The following is a 15,252-nucleotide window of genomic DNA, read 5'->3' as shown; positions in this document are numbered from 1 at the left end:
GTGAAACAAAAAGTAGGACTTTCCAGGCAGAGAACTATGGTCACGTTTCTAGAAGCAGTCGCATAGTCTCCAGGTGGCGGGTAGAGTGCAGGGAGATGAGCTGTGTCTGGATGTCAGTCGGTAAAGTCGGATTCTGAGTGTGTACGTGTGCGTGCTTCTGCTCTCCTAGATTTATATCCCCCCAAGCAACACAGCAGCCAGTATGAACTTTCCCAGTAAGAAAAAATCACATCACCTTGCTTCCACAGTAGTAGTAACGTATGGCAATATGTATAAAATTGTACAATTTCAATGTGTGTAATTCATTAAGTAGCAGTTACACCTCAAGTAATCTGAAAAAATAAATTAAAAAAAAAACCCATCCCCACCCAGGAAAGTGTTCACAGGGTTCTCAAAGGAAAACAAATTCGGAGTCACCGTGACTCAGCCAATAACAACTTCATTTCATAATAAACCTCACCTCTGAGTAGGCTGTTGAATTCTCCTCAAGGCTGTTTGTGCGATGGCGGTTAAACACAAGCAGCCATAATGGTGTTTAACTGGCCTGTGGGAAAAGGCAAAGTAGGCTCTTGGTTCCCTCTGAAGGCCTTTGCCAGGAAGGAAGCCGAGAGGAGGTCTCAAAGTGAGTAGAAATGTAAAACAAGGTCACTTACGGTTCTTTCTTCCTTCTGAATCACGATTCCTCTGTGGAAAACACTGTAGTTTAGTAGAATCTCATTGTCCCATAGACGTCTGCCACACGGAGAGAAGGTCACCATCGTCCCCGAGTGGTCACTCCCCATTTCACTGGAAGCCGTCTAGGCTTCGGACCAGTCAACACGTCGAAGGTAACCTCCCCCCCACAGTTGGAACTTCAGGTGATGGTCCTGCAGGTGAGAGCGAGAACGGCCCGGTGGAAACGGGCCGAGTGACAAGGTGAAGGGGCATCCTCGCTCTCGTCTGAAGCTTTGCATCTGTGATCAATGTCTTGTTGAAGGGCTATGACCCCACGGAGCCCAGGGAAGGTCTGAGGACCCAGGGACAGAGCAGGGCGATGCTGTGAGCCGGCGTGGCCCCAACGGGGGGAGGAAGAGCGGGAGCCCCTTTCTCTCATAACCTTCCTGTTTGCGTTTGTGTCTTTAAAGACTGCGTTGTGGAGATCTTTCTCAGCGGCAGCAGTGACGAGGAGGACTGTCCAGGTAGGCAGCTACCTCGGGCCACATCCAACGGGAGCGGGGCTCCCCCTGCAGCTCTGGAGACTGGGGATGGGAAGCGTGGTATCAGAAAGGCAAAGGAAACACGTGCGGAGGAGCATTTTGTTCTCGTATTTTAAATTCCCAGTAGCAGACGTACTATGCCTTTGGGTTTTGAGAGTGCTGTGCGGATAATCAGCTCTTCTCGCTTTCTTACTTAAAGATGATCTTTCCTAGGCCAGGGCTTGCTGGCTTTGCCTCTGCAGAGCACCAAAGCCTTTGGTCCTGGGGTAGCATGTGGTGGGAACAGAGCACGAGGCTGCTGCCTTGGGTGTTCCTCCGTGATGGGGGCTATCTGGCAGGACACAGCTCTGTCACCTACACTTGACCACGCAGACAAGTTCTGCCATGGGTGCCAGGAGGGTGGGGAGCTTCCTTTCCCGTCCTCATGTTCCTGATCAAAAGGGTGCTCCAAGGCTGGTGGCAGAGACATTTCCTCTCAGCCCCTGCACGTGCTCCGGGATCATGTTCCTTTTATGTGATGTGGGGTTGTCTGCACAAGGCTTGGGGATGTTTTGTGCGACTCTACAGACTGTAATTGTGAATGAGTGGGAATGTCTGTGAGAGAAACAGAGACAGACAGTGGGATGGGGGTGGTGTGTTTCCCCGGGGGATGTGTCCCACTTACACTGAACTTGCCAGAGTCAACTTTCGTAAAAAAAAAAAAAAAATACGGCCATTCGCACTGCACATTTTATACCCATGTTATCAAGGATGGCCCACAGCAGTGGTTCAGTCATGCTTGGTAACCACCTGCTTCTATACTTTCTGGCCCCATGTCCATATCAAGCATCCCTCCCTCAGTCATTCTTGAGCAGCACCACCAATGGACTGACATCTGCTCTGTGTCTTTCTTGTTATCCCTTAACGCAGTAACCGAGGTCCTCCCTATGGACCAGGCAGAGGAGACCGTGCCTGTTGCTGAGGAACGGCCTGGTCCTGTCTCTGAGGTAGTAATGTTGCTTTCTTGGTGTCTTTCCTTTTGTTACAAAACAAAATTCACCCAAGTAAATTTGGAGATCTGATTGGCTTCATTAGCCATGCATGAATTGGGAAGCATCCGTTTTACCAAGTACAGAGATGCACCCAAGGGCTACGGATTGGGAGAGGTTTTTACAGGCCAGACAAGGAAGTCATAAAAAGTAAAACAGGACTGTATCACGTGAGGACATCTTCATTAGGGGACAAAACTGTTCGACTGGGTGGATTCCTTTGGGGGACGGAGAGGACACATGGGACAATACCTTACCAGTGCTGACCAGAAAATTCCTGACTGACTGTATTTTGGGGGAGGTTGAAATTGCCATGGAGTTCACTGAAGAGCTCCGGTTTGGTGACTTCACCTGGCAGAAGTCACACCACATTTGGCCTGTGTCTTTTTAACATTTTCAATTAAATTCAGTGGAAAATCTGACACTGTACATCACAGATGATACATACAATTTCCCTGGCGGGGAGAGTGTTGGGTGGTCGTCTCTGGTCAAGTGATCCGGAATCAAGAGGCCACTTGCCGCGGGACACACCAAAGCCGCGTAGAAATAGTGCGGTTGGGGAGCCTCTTCCTCAGCAGAAATTTCTCGTCCTTGGATTGAGAGTTTTGTCATTGCCAATCTCAGTGGATTTGGGAGACAGCCTCCAGGAAAATCAGCTTTCCACCTACTGCCGGGACCTTTGACCCAGCCTCAGTGTCCTATCTGGTTTGCTAAAGTCACCCAGAGCACTAAAGACCTGGGCAAAGCCTGTGTGGGGTGAAGTGATTCTCATGGTTTTCTTTCCTGTAATTGCAGATGGCTTCAGGAACAAGTGAAAGTGGTACGTATTCTGAAGTCACTCACGCGTTGGGGAAAACCCTTGCTGTCCTTAGTTAGGGGAGCCATTTAACTCTGGGTTCCCACTGGAATGAGGATTAGAGGTGAAGTGAAACAAAAAGTAGGACTTTCCAGGCAGAGAACTATGGTCACGTTTCTAGAAGCAGTCGCATAGTCTCCAGGTGGCGGGTAGAGTGCAGGGAGATGAGCTGTGTCTGGATGTCAGTCGGTAAAGTCGGATTCTGAGTGTGTACGTGTGCGTGCTTCTGCTCTCCTAGATTTATATCCCCCCAAGCAACACAGCAGCCAGTATGAACTTTCCCAGTAAGAAAAAATCACATCACCTTGCTTCCACAGTAGTAGTAACGTATGGCAATATGTATAAAATTGTACAATTTCAATGTGTGTAATTCATTAAGTAGCAGTTACACCTCAAGTAATCTGAAAAAATAAATTAAAAAAAAAACCCATCCCCACCCAGGAAAGTGTTCACAGGGTTCTCAAAGGAAAACAAATTCGGAGTCACCGTGACTCAGCCAATAACAACTTCATTTCATAATAAACCTCACCTCTGAGTAGGCTGTTGAATTCTCCTCAAGGCTGTTTGTGCGATGGCGGTTAAACACAAGCAGCCATAATGGTGTTTAACTGGCCTGTGGGAAAAGGCAAAGTAGGCTCTTGGTTCCCTCTGAAGGCCTTTGCCAGGAAGGAAGCCGAGAGGAGGTCTCAAAGTGAGTAGAAATGTAAAACAAGGTCACTTACGGTTCTTTCTTCCTTCTGAATCACGATTCCTCTGTGGAAAACACTGTAGTTTAGTAGAATCTCATTGTCCCATAGACGTCTGCCACACGGAGAGAAGGTCACAATCATCCCCGAGTGGTCACTCCCCATTTCACTGGAAGCCGTCTAGGCTTCGGACCAGTCAACACATCGAAGGTAACCTCCCCCCCACAGTTGGAACTTCAGGTGATGATCCTGCAGGTGAGAGCGAGAACGGCCCGGTGGAAACGGGCCGAGTGACAAGGTGAAGGGGCATCCTCGCTCTCGTCTGAAGCTTTGCAGCTGTGATCAATGTCTTGTTGAAGGGCTATGACCCCACGGAGCCCAGGGAAGGTCTGAGGACCCAGGGACAGAGCAGGGCGATGCTGTGAGCCGGCGTGGCCCCAACGGGGGGAGGAAGAGCGGGAGCCCCTTTCTCTCATAACCTTCCTGTTTGCGTTTGTGTCTTTAAAGACTGCGTTGTGGAGATCTTTCTCAGCGGCAGCAGTGACGAGGAGGACTGTCCAGGTAGGCAGCTACCTCGGGCCACATCCAACGGGAGCGGGGTTCCCCCTGCAGCTCTGGAGACTGGGGATGGGAAGCGTGGTATCAGAAAGGCAAAGGAAACACGTGCGGAGGAGCATTTTGTTCTCGTATTTTAAATTCCCAGTAGCAGACGTACTATGCCTTTGGGTTTTGAGAGTGCTGTGCGGATAATCAGCTCTTCTCGCTTTCTTACTTAAAGATGATCTTTCCTAGGCCAGGGCTTGCTGGCTTTGCCTCTGCAGAGCACCAAAGCCTTTGGTCCTGGGGTAGCATGTGGTGGGAACAGAGCACGAGGCTGCTGCCTTGGGTGTTCCTCCGTGATGGGGGCTATCTGGCAGGACACAGCTCTGTCACCTACACTTGACCACGCAGACAAGTTCTGCCATGGGTGCCAGGAGGGTGGGGAGCTTCCTTTCCCGTCCTCATGTTCCTGATCAAAAGGGTGCTCCAAGGCTGGTGGCAGAGACATTTCCTCTCAGCCCCTGCACGTGCTCCGGGATCATGTTCCTTTTATGTGATGTGGGGTTGTCTGCACAAGGCTTGGGGATGTTTTGTGCGACTCTACAGACTGTAATTGTGAATGAGTGGGAATGTCTGTGAGAGAAACAGAGACAGACAGTGGGATGGGGGTGGTGTGTTTCCCCGGGGGATGTGTCCCACTTACACTGAACTTGCCAGAGTCAACTTTCGTAAAAAAAAAAAAAAAAATACGGCCATTCGCACTGCACATTTTATACCCATGTTATCAAGGATGGCCCACAGCAGTGGTTCAGTCATGCTTGGTAACCACCTGCTTCTATACTTTCTGGCCCCATGTCCATATCAAGCATCCCTCCCTCAGTCATTCTTGAGCAGCACCACCAATGGACTGACATCTGCTCTGTGTCTTTCTTGTTATCCCTTAACGCAGTAACCGAGGTCCTCCCTATGGACCAGGCAGAGGAGACCGTGCCTGTTGCTGAGGAACGGCCTGGTCCTGTCTCTGAGGTAGTAATGTTGCTTTCTTGGTGTCTTTCCTTTTGGTACAAAACAAAATTCACCCAAGTAAATTTAGAGATCTGATTGGCTTCATTAGCCATGCATGAATTGGTTAGCATCCGTTTTACCAAGTACAGAGATGCTCCCAAGGGCTACGGATTGGGAGAGGTTTTTACAGGCCAGACAAGGAAGTCATAAAAAGTAAAACAGGACTGTATCAGGTGAGGACATCTTCATTAGGGGACAAAACTGTTCGACTGGGTGGATTCCTTTGGGGGACGGAGAGGACACATGGGACAATACCTTACCAGTGCTGACCAGAAAATTCCTGACTGACTGTATTTTGGGGGAGGTTGAAATTGCCATGGAGTTCACTGAAGAGCTCCGGTTTGGTGACTTCACCTGGCAGAAGTCACACCACATTTGGCCTGTGTCTTTTTAACATTTTCAATTAAATTCAGTGGAAAATCTGACACTGTACATCACAGATGATACATACAATTTCCCTGGCGGGGAGAGTGTTGGGTGGTCGTCTCTGGTCAAGTGATCCGGATTCAAGAGGCCACTTGCCGCGGGACACACCAAAGCCGCGTAGAAATAGTGCGGTTGGGGAGCCTCTTCCTCAGCAGCAATTTCTCGTCCTTGGATTGAGAGTTTTGTCATTGCCAATCTCAGTGGACTTGGGAGACAGCCTCCAGGAAAATCAGCTTTCCACCTACTGCCGGGGCCTTTGACCCAGCCTCAGTGTCCTATCTGGTTTGCTAAAGTCACCCAGAGCACTAAAGACCTGTGCAAAGCCTGTGTGGGGTGAAGTGATTCTCATGGTTTTCTTTCCTGTAATTGCAGATGGCTTCAGGAACAAGTGAAAGTGGTACGTATTCTGAAGTCACTCACGCGTTGGGGAAAACCCTTGCTGTCCTTAGTTAGGGGAGCCATTTAACTCTGGGTTCCCACTGGAATGAGGATTAGAGGTGAAGTGAAACAAAAAGTAGGACTTTCCAGGCAGAGAACTATGGTCACATTTCTAGAAGCAGTCGCATAGTCTCCAGGTGGCGGGTAGAGTGCAGGGAGATGAGCTGTGTCTGGATGTCAGTCGGTAAAGTCGGATTCTGAGTGTGTACGTGTGCGTGCTTCTGCTCTCCTAGATTTATATCCCCCCAAGCAACACAGCAGCCAGTATGAACTTTCCCAGTAAGAAAAAATCACATCACCTTGCTTCCACAGTAGTAGTAACGTATGGCAATATGTATAAAATTGTACAATTTCAATGTGTGTAATTCATTAAGTAGCAGTTACACCTCAAGTAATCTGAAAAAATAAATTAAAAAAAAAACCCATCCCCACCCAGGAAGGTGTTCACAGGGTTCTCAAAGGAAAACAAATTCGGAGTCACCGTGACTCAGCCAATAACAACTTCATTTCATAATAAACCTCACCTCTGAGTAGGCTGTTGAATTCTCCTCAAGGCTGTTTGTGCGATGGCGGTTAAACACAAGCAGCCATAATGGTGTTTAACTGGCCTGTGGGAAAAGGCAAAGTAGGCTCTTGGTTCCCTCTGAAGGCCTTTGCCAGGAAGGAAGCCGAGAGGAGGTCTCAAAGTGAGTAGAAATGTAAAACAAGGTCACTTACGGTTCTTTCTTCCTTCTGAATCACGATTCCTCTGTGGAAAACACTGTAGTTTAGTAGAATCTCATTGTCCCATAGACGTCTGCCACACGGAGAGAAGGTCACCATCGTCCCCAAGTGGTCACTCCCCATTTCACTGGAAGCCGTCTAGGCTTCGGACCAGTCAACACGTCGAAGGTAACCTCCCCCCCACAGTTGGAACTTCAGGTGATGGTCCTGCAGGTGAGAGCGAGAACGGCCCGGTGGAAACGGGCCGAGTGACAAGGTGAAGGGGCATCCTCGCTCTCGTCTGAAGCTTTGCATCTGTGATCAATGTCTTGTTGAAGGGCTATGACCCCACGGAGCCCAGGGAAGGTCTGAGGACCCAGGGACAGAGCAGGGCGATGCTGTGAGCCGGCGTGGCCCCAACGGGGGGAGGAAGAGCGGGAGCCCCTTTCTCTCATAACCTTCCTGTTTGCGTTTGTGTCTTTAAAGACTGCGTTGTGGAGATCTTTCTCAGCGGCAGCAGTGACGAGGAGGACTGTCCAGGTAGGCAGCTACCTCGGGCCACATCCAACGGGAGCGGGGCTCCCCCTGCAGCTCTGGAGACTGGGGATGGGAAGCGTGGTATCAGAAAGGCAAAGGAAACACGTGCGGAGGAGCATTTTGTTCTCGTATTTTAAATTCCCAGTAGCAGACGTACTATGCCTTTGGGTTTTGAGAGTGCTGTGCGGATAATCAGCTCTTCTCGCTTTCTTACTTAAAGATGATCTTTCCTAGGCCAGGGCTTGCTGGCTTTGCCTCTGCAGAGCACCAAAGCCTTTGGTCCTGGGGTAGCATGTGGTGGGAACAGAGCACGAGGCTGCTGCCTTGGGTGTTCCTCCGTGATGGGGGCTATCTGGCAGGACACAGCTCTGTCACCTACACTTGACCACGCAGACAAGTTCTGCCATGGGTGCCAGGAGGGTGGGGAGCTTCCTTTCCCGTCCTCATGTTCCTGATCAAAAGGGTGCTCCAAGGCTGGTGGCAGAGACATTTCCTCTCAGCCCCTGCACGTGCTCCGGGATCATGTTCCTTTTATGTGATGTGGGGTTGTCTGCACAAGGCTTGGGGATGTTTTGTGCGACTCTACAGACTGTAATTGTGAATGAGTGGGAATGTCTGTGAGAGAAACAGAGACAGACAGTGGGATGGGGGTGGTGTGTTTCCCCGGGGGATGTGTCCCACTTACACTGAACTTGCCAGAGTCAACTTTCGTAAAAAAAAAAAAAAAATACGGCCATTCGCACTGCACATTTCATACCCATGTTATCAAGGATGGCCCACAGCAGTGGTTCAGTCATGCTTGGTAACCACCTGCTTCTATACTTTCTGGCCCCACGTCCATATCAAGCATCCCTCCCTCAGTCATTCTTGAGCAGCACCACCAATGGACTGACATCTGCTCTGTGTCTTTCTTGTTATCCCTTAACGCAGTAACCGAGGTCCTCCCTATGGACCAGGCAGAGGAGACCGTGCCTGTTGCTGAGGAACGGCCTGGTCCTGTCTCTGAGGTAGTAATGTTGCTTTCTTGGTGTCTTTCCTTTTGTTACAAAACAAAATTCACCCAAGTAAATTTAGAGATCTGAATGGCTTCATTAGCCATTCATGAATTGGGTAGCATCCGTTTTACCAAGTACAGAGATGCTCCCAAGGGCTACGGATTGGGAGAGGTTTTTACAGGCCAGACAAGGAAGTCATAAAAAGTAAAACAGGACTGTATCACGTGAGGACATCTTCATTAGGGGACAAAACTGTTCGACTGGGTGGATTCCTTTGGGGGACGGAGAGGACACATGGGACAATACCTTACCAGTGCTGACCAGAAAATTCCTGACTGACTGTATTTTGGGGGAGGTTGAAATTGCCATGGAGTTCACTGAAGAGCTCCGGTTTGGTGACTTCACCTGGCAGAAGTCACACCACATTTGGCCGGTGTCTTTTTAACATTTTCAATTAAATTCAGTGGAAAATCTGACACTGTACATCACAGATGATACATACAATTTCCCTGGCGGGGAGAGTGTTGGGTGGTCGTCTCTGGTCAAGTGATCCGGATTCAAGAGGCCACTTGCCGCGGGACACACCAAAGCCGCGTAGAAATAGTGCGGTTGGGGAGCCTCTTCCTCAGCAGCAATTTCTCGTTCTTGGATTGAGAGTTTTGTCATTGCCAATCTCAGTGGACTTGGGAGACAGCCTCCAGGAAAATCAGCTTTCCACCTACTGCCGGGGCCTTTGACCCAGCCTCAGTGTCCTATCTGGTTTGCTAAACTCACCCAGAGCACTAAAGACCTGTGCAAAGCCTGTGTGGGGTGAAGTGATTCTCATGGTTTTCTTTCCTGTAATTGCAGATGGCTTCAGGAACAAGTGAAAGTGGTACGTATTCTGAAGTCACTCACGCGTTGGGGAAAACCCTTGCTGTCCTTAGTTAGGGGAGCCATTTTACTCTGGGTTCCCACTGGAATGAGGATTAGAGGTGAAGTGAAACAAAAAGTAGGACTTTCCAGGCAGAGAACTATGGTCACGTTTCTAGAAGCAGTCGCATAGTCTCCAGGTGGCGGGTAGAGTGCAGGGAGATGAGCTGTGTCTGGATGTCAGTCGGTAAAGTCGGATTCTGAGTGTGTACGTGTGCGTGCTTCTGCTCTCCTAGATTTATATCCCCCCAAGCAACACAGCAGCCAGTATGAACTTTCCCAGTAAGAAAAAATCACATCACCTTGCTTCCACAGTAGTAGTAACGTATGGCAATATGTATAAAATTGTACAATTTCAATGTGTGTAATTCATTAAGTAGCAGTTACACCTCAAGTAATCTGAAAAAATAAATTTTAAAAAAAACCCATCCCCACCCAGGAAAGTGTTCACAGGGTTCTCAAAGGAAAACAAATTTGGAGTCACCGTGACTCAGCCAATAACAACTTCATTTCATAATAAACCTCACCTCTGAGTAGGCTGTTGAATTCTCCTCAAGGCTGTTTGTGCGATGGCGGTTAAACACAAGCAGCCATAATGGTGTTTAACTGGCCTGTGGGAAAAGGCAAAGTAGGCTCTTGGTTCCCTCTGAAGGCCTTTGCCAGGAAGGAAGCCGAGAGGAGGTCTCAAAGTGAGTAGAAATGTAAAACAAGGTCACTTACGGTTCTTTCTTCCTTCTGAATCACGATTCCTCTGTGGAAAACACTGCAGTTTAGTAGAATCTCACCGTCCCGCAGATGTTGGCCACATGGAGAGAACGTCTCCATCGTCCCCGAGTGGTCATTGCCCATTTCATTGCAAGCCGTCTAGGCTTCGGACCAGTCAACACGTCGAGGGTAACCTCTCCCTTACAGTTGGAACTTCAGGTGATGGTCCTGCAGGTGAGAGCGAGAACGGCCCGGTGGAAACGGGCCGAGTGACAAGGTGAAGGGGCATCCTCGCTCTCGTCTGAAGCTTTGCATCTGTGATCAATGTCTTGTTGAAGGGCTATGACCCCACGGAGCCCAGGGAAGGTCTGAGGACCCAGGGAGAGTGCAGGGCAATGCTGTGAGCCGCCGTGGCCACAACAGGAGGAGGAAGAGCTGGAGCCCCTTTCTCTCATAACCTTCCTGTTTGCGTTTGTGTCTTTACAGACTGTGATGGGGAGAGCTTCCTCAGCGGCAGCCCTGACGAGGAGGACTGTCCAGGTAGGGAGGTACCTCGGGCCAGAGCCAACGGGAGCGGGTTACACCTGCAGCTCTGGAGACTGGGGATGGGAAGCATGGTATCAGAAAGGCAAAGGAAACACATGTGGAGGAGCATTTTGTTCTCATATTTTAAATACCCATAGCAGAGGTACTATGCCTTTGCGTTTTGAGAGTTCTGGGTCTGTAGTCAACTTTTCTTGCTTTCTTACTTAAAGGCGATCTTTCCTAGGCCAGCGCTTGTTTGCTTTGCCTCTGCAGAGCACCAAAGCCTTTGGTCCTGGGGTAGCATGTGGTGGGAACTCAGCAGGAAGCTGCTGGGTTGGGTGTTCCTCCGTGATGGCGGCTCTGTGGCTGGACACAGCTCTGTCACCTGCACTTGAGCCTACAGACAAGTTCTCCCATGGGTGCCAAGAGGGTGTGGAGCAGACCCTCCTCTGCACTTCCAGCACCCACTGGGCAGCTTCCTCTCCTGTCAGCATGTTCCTGATCTAAAGGGTGCTCCCAGGACTGGTGGCAGTGCCAGCATTTCCTCTCTGCCCCTGCATGTGTTCCTGTGTCCTTGTGTAGAAATCACATCGTAGCACATTATGGGGTGCATTTCTCTATCCCTGCCCACATTCCACCTGGCAACTACTTTCCTGGGACACAGGCTCTTGCCCTGGGGCCTCCATGGCTTCAGGGATGCTAGATGGCTGCAGGAAGGGCTGCTAGGCTGCAGCACACCCGCTCTCAAGGCCTGGTGTCCTGGCCTCAGGTGCCGAGGTCCAGGACAGAGCCTGGAGCAGCAGGGCAGTGGACTACTGCTCCTCTCAGATCCCAGTGTTCTGGCCACACAGTACCACCCTGCCCCAGACCCCGGCCATACCCCCATCCCGTAAGTTCCCTCAGGCCTCCAGAGGCCCCTCCCTCCGGGTCTTTCTGGGGCCCAGCGCCAACCCTGGTGGGTACCCTGTACCTGCGCCACCACACTGTTCTTCACACACAGACTAGGGGTATTTTGACAAGTTTCTTTACCTCCAATATTGTGTTTCATTTTCAAAAAATGTTTGGTGTTGTGAGGTTTAAATGTCCATCAAGAACCTAGGGTCATTCCAGACACAAGACAGACACTAGATATGTGGGGTCTCCCACAGGCCCAGCACACCCCGCAGGCGCTCCCCATGTAGGATGAACTGGAGAAGGTGGGGTACATCGCCCAGCTTCCTCCAGTGTGACCTCATTCTATGACAATATCGCCTGTGGAGGCTGACAAGGAGCAAGGAAATGAGCGCTAATCAGGAGAGGTGGGAAAGGAAGGCAGCAGGGGAGGGAAGGAGGGACGCAGTAATGGCCTCTTGGGGGACAGGGGGACACGGGCCTTCCTTCATGATCCGTTATGGAATCTGAGGGCTAGGACTGGCCTGGAGATCAGAGTACTCCGCATGGTAGGGGCGAGGCGACTGAAGCCCGGCAGGGGATGCAGAGCTGGGGATGGAGCTCAGCCTGGGGTCGGGCCTCACCGTCTCAAGAGCAGTGGGGCCCAGGTTCTCTCCTCAGGCCTGACTCTGCCTTTTCCTTCCCAAGGCCTTCATGTGATTACTGTTGAACACTATTTCGAATATGTGGAGAAAGAACTGATCAACGATCTGCATGTAATTTCTCTCTTCTTTTGTGACGCTCTTCCTGAAGGACCTGGTCTCATCAAGGCAGATGAGGTCCTTGGGTCATCAATGTCTGTAAAATCTCTCCAGCCCTGATCACACATTTTTCTTAGCATTGACCTGGTTTCTGACCCCCAGTCTACAGTGAGACACTAAAATTACAAATGATCCATAGGTATCACATGTAAAAATAGGTCCCTCGATCAGCAGCAATCAACCCAAGGACCAACCCAGTATCAACAGTTTTCAGCCCAGGAGGTAGGCCTACTCCTTGTACATTAGGCTTGTAGGAAGTCTGACTGTAGTATATAGCAACCAGCTCAGGCCTTTAAATAACCCTTGTAACACTTGGCCCAAAATGGCCGTATTTATAACAGAGCTTCCACGTTGGTCTCCATTCCCAACTTAAGACCAACAAGAGAAAGCCAAATATATACCCCTGACAACAGAGGACGCCCGGCACCTGGACCACTCACTGCAGCTTCCCCCCGCCCATGGCCTCCAATCAGAGCAGAGCTGAGGCCTTCCCATTCCCCACAATGATGGTTTCCCAATCCTCTGCCTGATTCTGAGTCTCTGCCACAACCCAAGTGATGGCGGTTGACTTCCTTGCTCCAACAAGCTCTGAATAACTATTCTTTTCTTCTTCTCACTTGGTTGGCCTTTCTTTACTGACAGTTCATTGTGGAGACCTCCCAAGACCCAGAGTGAGCTGTCCATTGCTGCAGACCCCAGCCCTCAGGCGAGTGTGTCCCCACCAAGGCCCCCCGTGCCTTGCAGCCTGCAGCTTTCTGAGGCTGGGATGATGTGGTAAGTTAGCACTGGACAGTCAACTGTGCTCTGTGTGTGAGTTTTCAGGCTATTTTTTCTGTTTGCCATCTGGGTTTTGTTTTTGGTCTCCAGGTGTTCGACCTCGGTGGGATCCACATATTCTTTCAGCTGTCTTTGGTGTTACAGCTTTGTGTTGTGCTGGGCAAAGGTGTGTCATGACAAGAATCAGAGGGTAGAATGAGGAATGGGCCTTATGAGTCTTGTTTAAGCTGGCCTCTGGGACCAGTGAGTCTGACATCTACCTGGATGAACTTGGCTGAAGGCCACCGATCAAACCATCTGTCCAGGTCTGCTTCCATCTAGATCCTGTATCCTGAGAGAGAATTCTATCTGGTTTTCCGATGGCTGAGGAGATTGTAGGGTCTGTGTTCAGAGGCAGCCAACTGTCATTTTGGGGCCCCAAGACACGAGGTGCATAAATGTTTCATTTCTACCAACCATCACCACCTCTCTTGGGGTTATCTAAACTTAAGTCCTCTCCTCTGGCAGGAAAAATCCCTACTTCTCCCATGTATGCACTGCAGTCCTAATTTTTGTGCCCTTTGTAAATGGCACCTTCACCAAGGGTGATTTGGGTCTTCAGTGCCAACTCCAGAGAACACTCGATTTCATCAAAATGTTCATTTGAGAGGTACCTTGGAAAAGTAGAGAAATAAGATTCCACGTGTCCAATGAGCACCACATTTTTTATTGATATGCTGGGGTCTCCAAAAGAAATTGTTTTTCTTTTTCTCCATTGCTTTATTTTTTTTTTATTAAAAAAATTTGACTTGATTATCTTTTGTGCAAAAAAGAGTATGAATCAAAAATTGTTTCCCTAACAGATTGGCCACAGCAAATGAACAATCTGACAAACTTAAGCATGGATAAACTAGACTCATTTCCCCAGTGAACCCGCCTCTCTTGTCCTTCAGTTGTGTCCCTCTACCCACTTCTCCTTATTACCTTTATTCTTCTAATGCCCCTCGTTCTGCACCTTCTCCCTCCTCTTCCCCTTGTCCAAGTCCCTTACCTTTTCCCAACAATTCTCCTAAAACATCAAAGTGTCAGTGCCTCCAAGGATCCCCTCCCTCGCATCACTAGCAATGCAGGCAAATGTAGAATTTAAACCTTGAAACTGAGCTTAATTAAGGGTTATAAATAATTAAAGGTTTCTTTCATTTTAGGAGACTTCAACACACCACTCACTCCAAAGGCAGATCAACCAGACAGAAAATAAGTAAGGAGACGGAGGCACTGAACAACACATTAGAACAGATGGACCTAACGGACATCTACAGAACACTCCACCCAAAAGCAGCAGGATACACATTCTTCTCAAGGGCACATGGAACACTTTCCAGAATAGATCACATACTAGGCCACAAATAGAGTCTCAGCAAATTCAGACTGATTCAAACTGTACCAACCAACTTCTAAGATCACAAAGGTACGAAATTAGAACTAAATTGTACAAAGAAAACAAAATGGCTCACAAACACATGGAAGTTTAACAAACATGCTCCTAAATAATCAATGGATCAATGACCAAATTAAGACAGAGATCAAGCAATATACGGAAACAAATAAAAACAACAGCTCAATGCCCCAACTTCTGTGTGACGCAATGAAGGCAGTTCTAAAAGGAAAGTATATAGCAATGCCAGCCTGTTTAAAGAAGGAAGAACAATCCCAAATAAACAGTGTAAATTCACAATTATTGAAACCGAAAAAAGAACAAATGAGGCCCATATGCAGTAGAAGGAGGGACATTGTCGGGTCCCTTCCCTGTCTCTGACCCGCAGATGAGGGAAGAGAAACGATTGTTCATCGAAGATCTTAACGACCAGCCAGGGGACTCAAGGCATGACAGCAAAAGAGTGGTGCCGAGACGGCATCTCTCATATTTATTCATGAAATGGTTGTTAACAACAATATTGGGGTTTCCATGCACAATCATTAACTAAGTCCAACTCTCAACAGTTTCACCTTCTGAAGGATAACGAACAAATACTCATGGTGAACGAACACAGAAACTCTTTCTGTCTTGGCTACTGTTTCTGTCTTGACTACGAATCATAAACTACAAACAAACCATCAAGGCAAATGTGCTTATACATATGATTTTTATACTTTCTATATAAATTCCATATAACTTCCCACAGACATAATAAAG

General features: G+C 48.9%; 1 long non-coding RNA gene across 1 annotated transcript; it reads right to left on the bottom strand.

Moving 5' to 3' along the window:
- Nucleotides 1–4,263: 4,263 nt before the first annotated feature.
- LOC130680607 (uncharacterized) lies at nucleotides 4,264–10,080 on the bottom strand. The gene is made up of 4 exons (XR_008993625.1): nucleotides 9,909–10,080; nucleotides 6,760–7,165; nucleotides 5,823–5,964; nucleotides 4,264–4,939 (listed from the first exon to the last, which is right to left on the bottom strand). It is a non-coding gene; the product is annotated as an uncharacterized LOC130680607 (long non-coding RNA).
- Nucleotides 10,081–15,252: the final 5,172 nt, after the last annotated feature.

The sequence above is a fragment of the Manis pentadactyla genome, chromosome 14 (genome assembly GCF_030020395.1).
Source record: "Manis pentadactyla isolate mManPen7 chromosome 14, mManPen7.hap1, whole genome shotgun sequence".
Taxonomy (NCBI): Eukaryota; Metazoa; Chordata; class Mammalia; order Pholidota; family Manidae; genus Manis; species Manis pentadactyla.
The sequence above is the reverse complement of the archived record's forward strand: the minus strand, read 5'-3'. Positions and strand labels throughout refer to the sequence as shown.